General features: G+C 43.9%; 1 long non-coding RNA gene across 1 annotated transcript; it reads left to right on the top strand.

Annotated features, from left to right (window-relative positions):
• Nucleotides 1–979: 979 nt before the first annotated feature.
• On the top strand, nt 980–12229 carry LOC113889066. Its single transcript, XR_003510146.1, has 4 exons — nt 980–1061; nt 1966–4136; nt 4532–5556; nt 11798–12229. It is a non-coding gene; the product is annotated as an uncharacterized LOC113889066 (long non-coding RNA).
• The last annotated feature ends 2011 nt before the right edge of the window (nt 12230–14240 follow it).

Genomic DNA, 14240 nt, shown 5'->3' with positions numbered 1-14240 from the left:
ATTGTGGGCAGATTCTTTACCGGCTGAGGCACAAGGGAACCCCAAGAATACTGGGCTGGGTAGCCTATCCCTTCTCCAGCAGATTTTCCCGACCCAGGAGTTGAACCAGGGTCTCCTGTATTGCAGGTGGATTCTTTACCGACTGAGCTATCCCTTAATCCCCGCTGCCTGCCTCTGTGGCATTTCCTTTGCTCCTGTCCTTTTCAAGGCTCAATTGTTTAGCCTTTCCTTTGATGCTACAACATCTGCTGCCCATAAATTAGTTTTTTTCTGAAGCAAGTCAGACTCTGCTACTGTTGTTTAAGATCAAAGAACCTGAAAAGGCCACCGTCTGCTCCCTTTTCTCAGTGTTCATTTAACTTCCCCCCTGCTTAAAGCTCTCTTGTGGCTGCACACTTTTGTTAGATCAAGACCCAGATCCCAACCACCGCCTGCAGACCCAGCCTGTCCTGCCCTCGGTGGTCTCTCTGTCCCACCTTCTCCATCACTCTCTCTGCCGCCTGGCTTGCCACCTTCCCTTATCTTGAGTGTTCTGTGTACTATTGTGTGGGAGTTCACACACGCTGCCCTCTGCCTGCCCAGCTCTTGGAGTGGGCCTTCCTGTGTTCCCAACCCACAGCTGGGTTTATAGCTTAGGTGCTCTCTCAGCATACCTGGTACTTCCCCATCATAACACTTATCTCAATTTGCATATGTGCATGCATGCTAAGTCACTTTAGTCATGTCCTACTATGCGACCCTATGGACTGTGGCCCACCAGGCTCCTCTGTCCATGGGATACTCTAGGCAAAAGTACTGGAGTGGGCTGCTGTGCCCTCCTTCAGGGGATCTTCCTAAGCCAGGGATCGAATCTGCTTCTGTCTGCTGCATTGGCAGTCAAGTTCTTTACCCCTAGTGCTACCTGGGAAGCCCTTGTATATATATATATATACATGTAAATCTACTGGCAGCCTATGTGATCCTTATTTATCTCCTTCACCAGATGACAAGTTCCATGAAGACAGGAAATATGTTTTTGTCCCAGACTGTATGCTGGTGTCTAACACAGCACCTGCTATGAGGTAAGAGTTCAAAACATTTCTGTGGAACAGATACATAGGAAAATGCACAATCTGACCTTGTCAGATGACCTGGGCTGTGAACTGTGCTGCCAACCTGCCCCTCACTGAGATTTCTGTGTTTCATCTGTCCTCTTTAGGGCTCTGAGCTGCACTGGGCAATGGTGGCTGCAGTGGTTTAATCACACACCTAAACATGGTTTTTTGATAACAAGCTTCTCCACTGCCTTCTTTTCTCCAGTCTTCTCTCATACCCTCCTCTCCAGCTTATCCTACTGAGCTGTATTCTTCTGCGGAGGCTGTCAGTTCTCCTATGGTCGGATTATTATACCAGTGAAGGCAGGAACTAGGGGTGTGAAGACTAATTCTTTCTCTGGCTCTGCCTGAGTTGCTGGGTGGACATTAGCTAATTCATTTAATCTCACTGAACCTGAGTTTCCTCATCTTTAAAATGGAGAGAGTATCTGCTCCACTATGCCGTACCATCCATCCGTCACCCTTCAGTATCCATGAGGGTTGGTTTCAGTCTCCTCGCTCCCCACTTCCCACACCTCCCCAAATCCAAAGATGTTCAAGTCTCTTATGAAAATAGGAGCATAGTATTTGGATATAACCTACCCATATCTTCCCGTACTTTAAATCACCTCTAAATTACTTATGATACCAATATAGTGTAAATGTTACGTAAATAGTTGCTCATGTGGCAAATTCAAGTTTTGCCTTTTGGAACTTTCTGGAAGTTTTTCCCCTGAATATTTTCAATCTGCGGTTCATTGAAACTGCAGTTGCTTGGATCTTTGGTTATGGAACCCATGAATACAAAGGACTGCTTGTACCTTGTGGTTGGGAGGATTTTTTATTACCTTCTATCTTTCTTATACCCTTTATAATATTTGGTCTCTTACAGGTACTCTCCAAAAATTACAGTGCCTCAATCTATCTGCCCTTATTTTATCTAGTAAGTATAATAAGATGTACTAACAGCTAGACACGGAGTTAAAGGCTTCATATATGGGATCTCATTTCATCCTCTCAAGACTGACATTAGTTTTTCTCAACTGACTGGGAGAAAACTGAGACTGAGAGGTTAAACAGCTTATTCAAGGTCACTCAACAAGTCGGGGAGCCGGGGTTCAAATCTGCACCCACTTACTCCAAGGTCAGTGCTCTTCACCCAGACCCACAGGGCCTCCCTTGCACATTCCTCAGGTGGCCGCCCAGAGGCCCCACTATGCTGAGTGTCCCACACTTTGGGCACTGTGTTGGCTGATTGACATCCTTCGTTTCCCTTAATGTTTACACTATCATCATCATTTCACAAGTGAGGAAAGCAGAAGCTCAGAGACGGAACCTGGACTTCCGCTTCTGGGAAGGATAGATCAAGTTGCATCAGGCCACCACCACTACCACTCAATAACAAAGTAACAAGGAGAAAACCGGGGAAGCTGTCAAAGTCATCTACTGAAACAAGGAGAGCAGTAGAAGCGATGAGGAGGAGGCAAACTGACCTAGAGAAGAAATGGCCTTTCCTAGAACAGCTGATCCCTACTTATTTTCTTCCCTGGGGGCATCTGCATATTCTGAGCATGGGTGTGGACTTGACTTGAGTGAGCAGACTCCACAGAGGGAGAGAGAAACCACAGAGGCTATGGCCATCTTGAGGGGCTGGTATGACAGATGAGAAACCATAAAGGCTGGACTGGTTTTCCCCCTGGGACTCTGGCTGAGCTCTGGGGAAGCCGATAAGAGGGCTCAATAAGCTGGGAATTAAATCTGAGACTGATTATCCTGCATCACAGGTTAGTTTTGTTTTGGGTTTCTTTTCTGGGACCCATGTGGCCGAAAGGATCGTTTCCACTTCTTCCCTTTAGCCTCTGTATTCCGCTTGTACCAATCACGTCTAGATTTTCTGCGACAAGTAGCTTTCCGAAGACACTGGCGCCCCCTGCTGTCAGAAAGCAGCTTTGCAAGGACTTGGAGCCTGCCCTTAGCATCTTCTGATACCCTTCTTCCAAGAATCAGAGGTTTAACCTCCATGATCAAAGTCTGAGATTTTGTCTCACTGGTCTCCTTTGAATGCTGACTGTCTTGACTTGTAGATGCCCACGATATCTACATGTCAGTTTCTCTTCTATAAAACAGAGTCAAGAGGGACCACTTCCCAGGTTGTTTGTGCATTAAAGGCGGCAGTGGATAAAGTTTTAAACATTGCCTGGTATACAATTAGTGCCAGGTAGACACTTATAGTAGCAGTGATGATTGCTAAGGCTGCCTTAGGCTCTTCTCAAAGCTCCTCAAAGCAGGCAGCCCTAGCTGTCACTCTCAGTGGTGGTAAGAGCTACTCTGGCTCTGAATGTTCCAGGACGTTCAGATGTTCTCAGTTCTTCTCATAGAAGGACACCAAGGACCTGGAGGCTGGTGGTCAAAACTAGGAAGAGGAAGGCTTGAGTTATGGCAAGGTGAGTGCCATACAGTTCCCCTGACTTCAGCCTCTAGTCTGTTAACCGGGTAGCCTTGGTGATTCTCAAGTCTCAGGCCTCTGGGAGCTGAGGTTACTAAAACTGTCTCTGAAAAACTGCCTTTCACAAGGTTGCATTTTGGTCCCCTCTTAGAAGATGAAACCTCTGACTTCCCTTATGTGGAAGTGCTCTTGAGTTGACTTTGCAGGGAGTTCAGGCCTTCCGGGTTTGTGGCTTCAGCTCCGCATCATGCTGTTTCCCATTTTTCAGTTTCTCCACCTCTCAAGTTTCTGTGTTACCAGTATCACCAGCAGCATAGGTCTCATGGAGGCTTCTTCCCTGGCAACCAAGAAGAGTTAGCGTCACTCTTCGTTTCAAAAGCATGCACTGTCCCTTGGGTGGCGACCTGCATTCCCTAGATCTTGGCACCGCCTCTCCTCGAGGCCCCACCCCTGACCCGCCCCCTCCCAGAGTGCTTTGTGTCAGCTCTGGCCGAGTGGACAAGTGGACGCAGCTGGCTGCTGGACTTCGGGACTTCTCTCTCTGGATCCCATCCTGCCTGCGACACAGGGACAGGAATGCAGCTGGCAGCAGCCTATGGGGGCAGTCAGAATCTGAGGTATTCCCGATAACCCTGCCACTGCCGGGCAGCCCACAGATCCAGTCGCCTCCTGCTAACTCTGAGCCACTACTTTTGCTCCCTCAGCATCTTTATGCTTTGACCTTTTAATTTCTCCCTGCTCACATGTTACTGCATATACAAAGTTAGGTTTGGGCCTTGTGGTTTTGTTCAGTTCTAGAGTTGCCAGATATAATACAAGATACCTAGTTAAATTTCAATTTCAAATGCAGAAGAAATCTTTTTTTTTTTTAAGTTTAAATATGTCTGAAATATTGCACGGGACATATACTAAAAAAAAAAAAACGTTTCCTTGTTCATCTGAAATTGAAGTTTCACTGGATATCTTATTTTTTTCACCAAATTCACATTTTATTCTGTTCTGTTCTGCCTAGTCACGGGCCTCCCTGCGCTGAGGAGCTTTCTGGAGAAGGCACTTTACCTGACATCAGGGACTGCTCCACCCTTCAGATCAAGTGCATCGTTAGCATGATTTCTTCCTTAGACTGGAAGCTCCTTGGAGGCAGGACTTGTGCTTCCCCTCTGTGGGTAAACCAGTCTGCGTGTGGAGTCTCAAGCGAGGGCCTGAGGGCAAGCCCTCTTATAACAGTTTGGATGTGGGGCTCCCTTTCGTGAAGTTACCCCATAGGGCTGGGACCACATTTCCTGAAAGGCCGAGGGGCTTGTGAGCAGCAGGGAATCCTGGAGGTGGAAATCCCATGCTCACAGGTCTGATGATGTCTGCAGGGCTGGGGGATTGGCACTGAGCTTCTGCCCAGTGGGATTCTTCTGGGTGCCTTGTGCCATTTTGCAGGACACAGAGGTTCATTTGATACTTTTCTGTGGCATGTGTTTAGGATAAAGGGCAGACCTGGACTCCCTTCTCTACCTGATAGCCTCTCAGTTTCTTGGCTTGTGCTCCCTTTCAAAACAAGGGGAACAACTCCTTTGTTATGTGCACGAGGAGAAACATTTGAGCAGGCTTTGGCTCTTTTGCCTCTCAGTCCAGTGCTCAGCACTGCCTGTCTCCCCATGGATTTGGTGAGGGAGGCCTAAAGCAGGAGGTTTACCTACGCCCAGAACTCTGGCAGCTGTGACTGGCTTTGCTTCTCTTCTCAGCAGAGATGACAGGAAGTATCAAAGCCAAATATTCACTGGAGGCAAAGTCTGAACACTTGAAATAAGATTTAGTGACTCAATCCATTGTGGGCCACTTGGGACTCTGAAAATCCCTGCAGGTTATGTGCTGATGATAGCTGAGCTAATCTTAGGGAGGTGGACAGGGGCATCTTCTGGCGTCTATGTTTTCAAATTTCCTCTTTTCTCCTCCATTCAGGAAAAATTCTTGGGTTGTGAAGCTTTATTCTTGGGTTGTGAAGCCGAAGAAGCCTCTGGAAGCCTGTCATCGGTGAATGACAAGGTGAAGGTCTGAACCCCAGAAAGCCTTGGCCTCAAGCAATGCCATTCCCTTCTCTGTCCCCGCCCCTTGATGTCTGCTCATTTCCAGGAACCTGTGCCGTGTGCGGGTCACACCAACGCTGGTTCTCTAAGAGGCACAGAGGTTACCCTAACTGTCCCCTGCCTCAATGGGGCCCATCTGAAAGGGTGTCCCATTTTGTAAAAAAGTGCAAAAAATTTTCTTGTTTCTGCTTTAGCCAGAGCTCTCCTTAGTTCACTACCCCCACCTCCCATTCTTATCATCATTTTTTGCTACATTTCTCATCCCTAAGTGCCCCTTGGAGCCCTCTGTTGGGACTTGTCCAGTCCTCTGGCAGGGGGAGGGCTACTCCTTCCCTTGGGCTCTTTTCCACTTCCCCCCACCTCTTGCCCACCTGGCAGCTCTTAGGGAGTGATTGATGGTGTTGTCTCTCATTATGTTGCCAGAGGGGAGACGGTGAAGAGGCTAAGTGAAAGAAAGGGGCCTGGGTCTGGGGGTAGGTGGGCTTGTTTCTCTGGAGGGGTTCAGAGGTCCTTTTTCATACCTTAAATTTCATGAATGGATCTCCTGTGGTCAATAAAATGTTTTTAATTAAAAAGAAAGTTTTAGAAAGGACTGCTCTGCCTCCCCCAGCATTGATGATCTGGCATGAGAATAGTGGAATTTCTGTTTGTTAAACATCTTAAAGACAGGTTATACACTGGGAAAAGATATTTGTGATACATGTAACTTGCAAAGGATCAGTATGAAGATTATACATGCAGAATTCTTGCAATTCAAAAAAAAAAAAGAGAATAAACAACACAATAGGAAATGGATAAATGACACGAACATGCTGCTGCTGCTACTAAGTCGCTTCAGTCGTGTCCGACTCTGTGTGACCCCATAGCCGGCAGCCCACCAGGCTCCCCCGTCCCTGGGATTCTCCAGGCAAGAATACTGGAGTGGGTTGCCATTTCCTTCTCCAGTGCATGAAAGTGAAAAGTGAAAGTGAAGTCGCTCAGTCATGTCCGACTCTTAGCGACCCCATGGACTGCAGCCTACCAGGCTCCTCCGTCCATGGGATTTTCCAGGCAAGAGTACTGGAGTGGGGTGCCATTGCCTTCTCCGACATGAACATGGGTTTCACGGAAAAGGAAATTTATGTGATTAAGAAACATATGCAGAGGTATTCAGTCTCATCTCATTAGTTATAAAGGAAAAATAAGACAATAATGAGTTAACATTTGTCTGACTAATTGGCAAAAGTTACAAAGTCTGTTGATACAGGGAATTGGAAAAGATGTAGACATTCATTTATTCAATAAAAGTTCATCCACTTCTCCTTTGTCCTAGATACACATTTAGTGCTCAGGACATAGCGGTAAACAAAAAGACAAATATGCTAGTTGTTATGATAGCTTACGTTCTTCTGGGAGGAGATGGACAAGAAGCAGTAAATATAATAATTAGCTAGTTGTATAGTATGCTAGAAAGTGAGATATAGAAAGATGTGAGGACAGTTGAGCATAATGTGGGGGAAATTTCAGTTTAAATGGAGTAGGTCAGAGTATATCTCATTGAGAAAGTGACATTTTAAAAAGATTTGAAGGGCATGAGGCAGTGAATTGTGCATGCCTAGAGAAGAGCATTTCAGGCAGAGAGGATAGCCAGTGTAAGAACTCCGAAGTGAAAAATCAGGATTTCTTATACCCTGTCGATGGAATGTAACTTAGTGTAACCTCTTTGAGAAACAATTTGGCATTATCTTGCAAATTTGAACAGCAGTTCTGCTTCTAAGTATATATCCCAAAGATGCTTTTTCAGATGTTCACTAGGGGAAATGTGGGACTTGAATCTGCCTGTTCAATTCCTGGGTTGGGAAGATCCCTTGGAGAAGGGATAGGCTACTCACTCCAGTATTCTTGGGCTTCCCTGCTGCCTCAGATGGTAAAGAATCCACCTGCAATGTGGGAGACCTGGGTTCGATCCCTGGGTTGGGAAGATCCCCTAGTGGAGGGCATGACAACCCCACTCCAGTATTCTTGGCTGGAGAATCCCCACGGACATAGGAGCCTGGTGGGCTACAGTCCTTGGGGTTGCAAAGAGTTGAACATGACTGAGTGACTAAGCATAGCACAGCACAGCACAGGGAAAATGTACAAGAAGCATTCATAGCAGTGGTGTTCACAATTGCAAAAAAATTAAATAACTCAAATATCCAGGCATGGGGTTTTAACCATATTGTCAAGGTATATGTTCCAGTTATGTGTTGCTGTAAAACAAATCATCCCCAGACTCAGTGACTTAAAACAATAAGAGTATTTTATTAACTTTCATAGTTTCTGTGGGTCAGAAATTTGGATAGGTCATAGAAGGATTGACTTGTCTCTCCTCTACAACACCTGGGGACTCAGCTGGAAAGACTTGAAGATTGGGGGTGGCTCAATAGCTTGGACCTAGTATTATCTGGAGATGTCAGGAGTCACATGGTTTGTGATTGATGCTGGCTGTTGGCTAGGATCTAGACTGGGTTGTTGGATAGAAAACTTACACATGGCCTCTCCGTGTGCGATAGTTTGGACTTTCTCATCACTTGGTGGTTGAGTTCCTAGAGTGTGTGCCCGTGAAGAGTAAGGTAGCAGCAGTACATGGGCTTTTTTTTAATTTAACTTTGAAAATGACAATGTTCCTTCTGTCTTACTGTGTTGATAGAGGCAGACACACTTAGGTGCAAGTTGAAGGCATATGGACACCACCCCTCAATGGGAAGAATATCAAGACAATATTGTAAGAAAAACATGTGGAATGGGAGATATTATTGTGACTATCTTGGAAGAATAGTTTGCCACAGTCTACTCTCTGGCCACAACAATTCCCTCTCATACACAAAATACACTCATCTCCTCCCCTGAGACTTCCAAGGCTTATCCCATTATAGCCTCAGCTTGCAGTCCAGGATTTCATCATTTAAATCAGGTTCAAATGTGAATGAGGCTACTCAGCTGAAGTCCTTAAGGATCAACTTGAGTATATTCTTCTCAAGAAGATCTTTGGACTAAAGACATGTTTTCTCCCCACACAGGCAACGTACAATGGTAGGTTAGGCATAAGTTCTAGATCTTTTGGTTCATAAAGAGGAAAATAGAAGACATATAGCAAGCAGTCACTGGTCCATAGTAATTCTGAAATCTATTTGAGCTCATATTGCAAGGTTGTTCCATTATTAGGGCTCAATTCTACTCTCTGGAAATTTTATGAATCTCTTGGCTCTATCTTCTGGGATCTTGGAATTTTGATCTTACCTTCTGAGCCACTCTTCTTTTCACATGTAAAACAGCTCTTTTACAGCTGAGTTATTTTCTGAGCCTATCGTCTGCTTATAGAAGCTTGAGGGTTCAAAGATCCCTTCATTTTGTAGTGTCTGTCTCTCTCAGTTGAGACGAGTATAATCCTTTGTGGGCTTTTATGTATCCATTTGTTATCTACTCCATTAATCAAAAGCCTGTGCACAGTGATGTTTGAGATAAGATCCTCTCTACACTGGGCTCGAAATGAGACTGCGGTGAATCAATGCCAATGGGGAACACAGGTATACCTGTGGCGGATTCATTTCGATATTTGGCAAAACTAATACAATATTGTAAAGTTTAAAAATAAAATAAAATTAAAAAAAAATATTATAAAGCTCTGTTTTTTAACAGAGACTCTATGAGACTTGCCTTTCACATTCTTTAAAGGAGGAAACATTTTGGAATGGTGGAATAAGAACCTCTGAAAATCAGTTCCTGTATAAAAGCAGCTTGAACACTGGAAAAAAATGCCATAATCAGTTTTTTTTTTTTTTCAGAATTCTGAAAATTAATAAAAGACTTGTAACAATTAGTTGAGTGTTTAAGACGCCATCTTGGCAAGAACCAACTTAATTTCAACAGTAAAAAGTTTGCTCTAATTTGGTTTTTGTTTACTCTTTGCCTCCTTTGTGCTATTATTGTCATAAAAATTATATCTTTTTACATTGTAAGCCCATCAACACACTTTTATTATAATTATTGATTTATGCATTTTCTTTAAAATCAGATTGGAAAAGAGTTACAAATAAAAGTATATTTGTACTGCCGTTTGTATTTACCTATTAGTTACCTTTATGATGTACTTTAGGCTTCCCTGATAGCTCAGTTGGGAAAGAATGTGCCTGCAATTCAGGAGACTGAAGTTCTATCCCTGGGTTGGGAAGATCCACTAGAGAAGGGATACGCTACCCACTCCAGTATTCTTGGGCTTCTCTTGTGGCTCAGCTGGTAAAGAATCCGCTTGCAATGCGGAAGACCTGGGTATTTGATCCCTGGGTTAGGAAGATCGCCTGGAGAAAGGAAAGACGACCTACTCCAGTATTCGGGCCTAGAGAATCCCATGGATTGTATAGATAATTCCAGTATGTAAATAACCAATGGGTCAAAGAAGAAGTCCCAAGAGAACTTAGGAAATTCTTTGAGATAAGTGAACATAAAAACACAACATACTCAAACTTATGGGTTACAGTGAAAGCAGTGCTTAAAGAGATATTTGAGCTATGAACATTTATATTAAAATAATTAAGATATCAGATCAATAATATAACCTTCCATCTAAAGAAACTAGGAAAAGAAGAGCAATCTAAATCCAAAGCTAGCAGAAGGAAGGACATAATAATGTAGAAGTAAATACAATTGGGAATAGAAGAACAGCAGAGAAAACCAGTGAAACCAAAATCAGTTGTTTCAAAAGATCAATAACTAAGGTGGGGAGGGGGAAGTAAAAAAGGCTCAAATTTCTAAAATCAGGAATAAAAGAAGAGACATCACTTTTGACCTTCCAGAAATAGAAAGTGTTGTAATGGAATACCGTGAACAACTGTAGGCCGATAAATTGGATAACATAGATGAAATGGAAACATTCCTAGGAAGACACAGACTACTGAAATTGACTCAAGAATAAATAGAAAATCTGAATAGACCTGTAACAAGTAAAGAGATTAAATTAGCAGTTTAAAAACATCTCAGGTCCAGATGCTTAACTGGTTAATTCTACTACATATTTGAAGAATTAATACCAGTACTTCACAAACTATTAAAAATAGTAGAAGAGAAAGTCAGACTATTAGGCCAGTTTTACCCTGATACCAGACAGAGACATTACTAGAGAACAAAACTACAGGCCAATACCTCTTATGAATATAGATATATATCCTCAACAAATTACTAGCAAAGCAAACCCAGAAACAAAGAAAAAGTATTATACACCCTGACCAAGAAGGATTTATTCCAGAAATTCAAGGTTGATTCAATGTATGAAAATTAATCAATTGTAATATACCATATTCATAGACTAAGATCGCATGATAATCTTGATAGAGAAAAGCATTTGACAAAACTGAACACCCTTTCATAACACTAACTTGACACTTCATAGTGAAAGACTGAGAGCATTTCTCCTAAAATCAGGAAGAAGACAGTGATCTCCATTCTTTCCACTTCTGTTTAATATTGTACTGGAGGCTCTAGCAGAGCAGTAGGCGAGAAAGTGGCCAAAGGATTTGAATATCACGTTTCTCCCAAGAAGACACGCAAACAGACAAAAAAGCACAGGAAAAGATTCTCAAAATCATGAGTCATTGAGAAATGCAGATCCAAGTACAATGAACCAGCAGTTCATGCCCACTAGAATGGCTTTTAAAAAAGAAAGACAAAGCCATTGTTGATGAGGATGTGCAGAAACTGGAACCCTCATACATTGTTGCTGCTGCTGCTAAGTCGCTTCAGTCGTGTCCGACTCTGTGCAGCCCCAGAGATAGCAGCCCACCAGGCTCCCCCGTCCCTGGGATTCTCCAGGCAAGAACACTGGCGTGGGTTGCCATTTCCTTCTCCAACATTGTTAGTAGGAGTGTAAAGTGCTGCAGCCACTTTGGAAAACAGTTTGGCAGTTTCTCAAAAAGTTAAACATAGAGTTATCTTATGACCAAGCGATTCCACTCCTGGGCATATATCCAAGGAAACTGAAAATATATGTCCACACAAAACCTTATATATGACTATTCATAGCAGTACTGTTCAAAATAGCCCCCAGAATTGGAACAACCCAAATGTCCATTAACTGTTGAGTGGATAAGTAAAATGAGATATATGCATATAATAGAACATTATTTGACAATAACATGAAATAAGGTACAGAACTGATACCATTTTTATGTATCTTTTTCTTTCAGAATTGGAAACCAAGGCTGCCAAAGATCACACAGCTAGTTTAAATGGTGAAGCTGCAATTCTTACCCGGGAGCAAGCCATCAAGGCTGGAGCTGGTGGGTGAGGACAGGAACTAGCGGGAGATGGAGCTGGAGGCATGTGGAGGGTCTGGGTCATGTCCAGCCTTGCAGGCCATGGGAAAGGAGTGTGGATTTTATTCTATATGCTTGAGAAACTATCAAAAAGAGTTAAGCAGGAGAGTGCGTGATTTAATGTATGTGTATAAAAAGCCAATGATGAACTTTATTTCCATAAAAAATTGTGTTTTATGGTTATAAAAACTAAAATTATTCGTTTGGAAAATTCAGAAAAGCATGAAGTTGAAAACAAAAATCATCTCTTAATTCCACCCTTTGCAGACAATAGGTAATCACTGTTAACCTTGGAATATAGTAACCTTGGCGTATTGTTTTCTAGTCATGAAAATATTTATATTTTCGCATAACTGGAATAATCACCCTATACATATTGTTCTGCCAACCAGCACTTAAGAAAAGTAGAGTGTCGAGTGGTAGTTTTGTTCCAAGGTTTTTCAGGAAGAAATGGACATTAGTTGGGGTGGTGGGAGAACCTGAGGAGTGGGGTTGGGGTATGGAAAGAATCCCATTGTGTTTTCAGGGGATTAATCCAACAGGAAGCTGGGTTGTCACATTGGAAGGCTGCCTTTGAACCACATGTGAGTTCACTGAAAATTCCAATTTCTTTGAGTTCTCCAAGAACCAGACTAGAGCCCACACCTCTTCTTTTCCTGCAGGCCTTGGCCACAAAACCCCAGCTATCCTATGCAGCTCCTAAAGTGGAGAGATTGTCCTTCTGTGAGGTTCTGTGGGCCTCCCCCATCCTCATCTTCCCTTCTGCTTTCACAGCATCATTATTCTGGCATGAGAGGATGGGTAGGTCATAGGCTTCAGCCTGCTCCTCTTATTTACAATTGCAATACATCACCAGTTTTGTGTCAGGCACAGCGATAATTCCTTTTTTATGTATCATTTAAATGTATCCTGCCCCATACTCTGAGGCAAGCTCTTTCACTGGTGCCTGCGTGCTCAGTCACTTCAGTCATATCCGACTCTTTGCAATGTATGAGCTGCAGCCCACCAGGCTCCTCTGTCCATGAGATTCTCCAGGCAAAATTACTGGAGTGGGTTGCCATGCCCTCCTCCGGGCGATCTTCCTGACCCAGTGATCGAATCCACATCTCCTGCTTTGCAGGCTGATTTTTTACTGCTGAGCCACTGGGAAAGCCCGTTTCACTGGGGAGGAAACTGAAACTCAAAGAAGTAACAACAGCTAAAAAGTGGTAGAGCCAGTTGAATTTGAATATGTCAGATCCTAAAAATTCCATGTATTTAACCACTTCTTCATATACCCTGTGTTCCCTCAAAACCCTCTATCATGAATCTGTCTTGTTGGTGGCAGAAGTTCACTCTCCACGTCTCACTAGGATTAGGCTGGGCTGAGGTATGAGCACAGGTTATCGGTGAGGCCAACCAGTGTTAAAGCCTAGGGTATTTCAGTTCAGTTCAGTTCAGTCGCTCAGTCATGTCTGACTCTTTGTGACCCCATGAATTGCAGCACGCCAGGCCTCCCTGTCCATCACCAACTCCCGGAGTTCACTCAGACTCACGTCCATCGAGTCAGTGATGCCATCCAACCATCTCATCCTCTGTCACCCCCTTTTCCTCCTGCCCTCAATCTTTCCCAGCATCAGGTCTTTTCAAATGAGTCAGCTCTTCACATGAGGTGGCCAAAGTATTAGAGTTTCAGCTTCAGCATCAGTCCTTCCAATGAACACCCAGGACTGATCTCCTTTAGGATGGACTGGTTGGATCTCCTTGCAGTCCAAGGGACTCTCAAGAGTCTTCTCCAACACTACAGTTCAAAAGCATCAATTCTTTGGTGCTCAGCTTTCTTCACAGTCCAGCTCTCACATTCATACATGACCACTGGAAAAACCATAGCCTTGACTAGGCGGACCTTTGTTTGCAAGGTAATATCTCTGCTTTTTAATATGCTATCTAGGTAGGGTATTTAAGATGTGCAAATAATAACCCAGGCTGAAGAACTGCCATGCAGTTCCATCAGGGAGAGGAAACTGGTTTGAGGGCATCAGGACCACCTACTGTTTAAATATCAGTGCTAATAGTCTGAATCCTCACACCCATCAGGGCCTCCACCACAGCTGGACTAGATCAGGTTGGAGTAACTTCCCCAAAGCCAGCTGGGAAAATCTCCAGGATGCCGTTCCCGGGGAAGCCGACCCTGCTGCCACCCCCCTCCGCCTCCTTCCATTCATGGAAAAGTACAGGCAGTACTGGTGCCCCACAAGCCTTCAGGCAAATGCCTGGCTGCCCTCTGGACTCACAACGGCAAGCTCTGACTGGTTTGTCCTTGGTCCAGGGCTGG

The sequence above is a fragment of the Bos indicus x Bos taurus genome, chromosome 3 (genome assembly GCF_003369695.1).
Source record: "Bos indicus x Bos taurus breed Angus x Brahman F1 hybrid chromosome 3, Bos_hybrid_MaternalHap_v2.0, whole genome shotgun sequence".
NCBI classification, from domain to species: Eukaryota; Metazoa; Chordata; class Mammalia; order Artiodactyla; family Bovidae; genus Bos; species Bos indicus x Bos taurus.
This window is presented reverse-complemented; position numbering and strand designations above follow the sequence as displayed.